This window comes from Nansenia antarctica, assembly GCF_963989245.1.
Source record: "Nansenia antarctica genome assembly, chromosome: 20".
In the NCBI taxonomy this organism is placed as follows: Eukaryota; Metazoa; Chordata; class Actinopteri; order Argentiniformes; family Microstomatidae; genus Nansenia; species Nansenia antarctica.
Window position 1 is genome coordinate 6,225,234 of NC_137693.1, and position 2,409 is coordinate 6,227,642.

At 34.8% G+C, this 2,409-nt stretch overlaps 1 long non-coding RNA gene across 1 annotated transcript; it reads right to left on the reverse strand.

The window, feature by feature from the left end:
• Nucleotides 1-455: 455 nt before the first annotated feature.
• LOC308174724 lies at nucleotides 456-2,018 on the reverse strand. The gene is made up of 5 exons (XR_013937932.1): nucleotides 1,919-2,018; nucleotides 1,508-1,644; nucleotides 1,217-1,380; nucleotides 1,019-1,127; nucleotides 456-907 (listed from the first exon to the last, which is right to left on the reverse strand). It is a non-coding gene; the product is annotated as an uncharacterized lncRNA (long non-coding RNA).
• Between the last annotated feature and the right edge of the window lie 391 nt (nucleotides 2,019-2,409).

The following is a 2,409-nucleotide window of genomic DNA, read 5'->3' on the forward strand; positions in this document are numbered from 1 at the left end:
GTGTATGATGAGGGTCCTCCCTCATGTATCAGACTGTAAAACTGATTATATTTCATTGACATATCACTATAGGTATAAATTCCATCCAAATTCAACTGTTTAGACTTTGTTTGCTTTGCGCAACCGCCTCCATTCCACTCCGTTCCATATTATTTTATGTTAGTGACCGACCCAGGCCCCCCATCACAGAAAGGAAAAATGATGTGGCCCTCACAGAAAAAAGTTTGGGGACCCCTGCGGGCGGCTAAAATAAGAAAACAGTATTGCTTTTTAGCTATTAGTTGCCCAAATCCGATGGCCAGTCAGGCAAACAATTATATAGTGTGGAATATAGCGAAGAAAACACTTATTTGATAGAGAAATTGTAATGACAATCACAACAGAATAAAAACATCTATTATATTTAGTAATTCGACAGTGAAAACATTTCAATTTACAGTTTAAAATCATATTGCATTGCTCCACATCATACAATGAAGGATGTTTCTAACCAATTATTCCATAACCTTTCAGATTTCTCTATTAATATACATTTTATTATTGTGTATGTAAGCTATAACTCTATTTATGACATCCACAATTACAAGTTTCTGACATAATTAATATATACGGTGTAATGACTTAGAGGGGCATATATTTCGAAAGATAAAATAAGATTAGACATTTCATGACCTTTTTGTCCTCATGACTACATTAAACAATATTGTCTCTTTTTCTTCTTCATTTATTTTCAGATCTTCAGTTCAAATTGCATATCAGATATCAGGTCCACAGGAGTTATCCTCTGTCACAAAGTTCTGATCCATGTTTGTGTTGAGGCTTTGAATGTTGGCTTGGTTGTGTGCATTTTCTAGCCTTTGCTTTTGCACACTGTGATGAACTCCATAGCAAAAGTAGATGAGTAACCCTGTGAAGAAATGCAATGTCACTAAATATATTATTACAATGACATAATACTTAAATAATAGATGTAATTGTACTTAAAGTATGTTTCATGATGTTCATAGATATTTCTTACCCACTGCCATCCAAACAGCATAACGAATCCATGTGTCTTCTCCCAATTGAACCATTAAATAGACATTGACAAAAGTACTCAAAATAGGAAGCACTGGAATGAAAGGAACCTACAGAAATATCAAACAAAATGTAGTCAAACAAACGTTCCGGTTTAATATCATCCTACTCTATTTTCAATACTGTACTGAAACCTTACCATGAAAGCAGCTTTGGTTGTACTTTGAGGCTGTCTCCAGATAATGGTGACAGTGAGAACCAGAAGCAAAAGGATCACAGAGACCAATAAAAGACTCCACCACTCCTGGTTCAGCACAGACTCCACAGCCTTGGTCATGACACTTAAAACTATAGCTAAAAATACTGTGGAAAAAAAGGTCAACAGACCTATGTCAGACTCATAAAACAACATGAACTTGGTCAAAGTATTGAATATGAGACCAAATACAGTATACAACCCAGAGAAAAGGATATAAAGAGAATCACTCACTAATAAAGACAGTGAACATGGATACATTTTTAGAGGTTCGAGCAGTGGGATGAGAGGGAGGGTGGAGGAGCCTAGTCACAGAGAATGATTCAGATTTGTCATCATCAATGGAACCCTCAGAGGCATCTGGTTGGTACCTGAAACACATACAAGTCACAGTAACCAATAACTACATTATATACGTTTACTTTATACTAATAAAACATATATATTTATACGTATAAGTATATTTGGATTTTGTGAAATATACAGTTAATGTTTTGTGCGAATGCAACAATTGTTAAGAATGTTTTGCCAACCAGAAAAGGATGGACTGCCTCTATCAATTAGTTTGTTGTTTTTCGTTTCTCCCACAGATAACTTGATTAAGACCTCCCACATATAATTTAATTAGATTTGAACGATGCATACCTTAATATCAGAATACATATTGCTACAAGAGTGTAGGCAAAGAGTGTTCCAATTGACATCATGTCAACAAGTGCCTTCAGATGAAATAATAGAGCCATGATTGCTGTTAAAACAGAAACATCAAATAATTAACTTTTTTTGATAAGTGAATTATGAGAGGGAATCCAAACAGATTTTTAACAGGACTATATGTGTGGTGGCCTGGGAAAACCCTTCACATGGTGGCATTTTGACATTTTGATTTTTTAATATTTCCATAAATTAGAAATTCTCAGCTATTCATAACTGGTTGAATGACTGAGATAGCCCTTTATTTTAAAAAGTTATGAGCATTTTAATGTATCATGTCAAAAAAGTGAAGGGTCATTGTTCTGAAGGCCCAGAGTAAGAATTCGAATTAGTTAAAATAGGAGTCAATTATATTTATTATTACCGGTAGTAGTAGTTATCTGGCGAGTGTCCACCGCTTGCCATGTTGGCACTAGTTTATC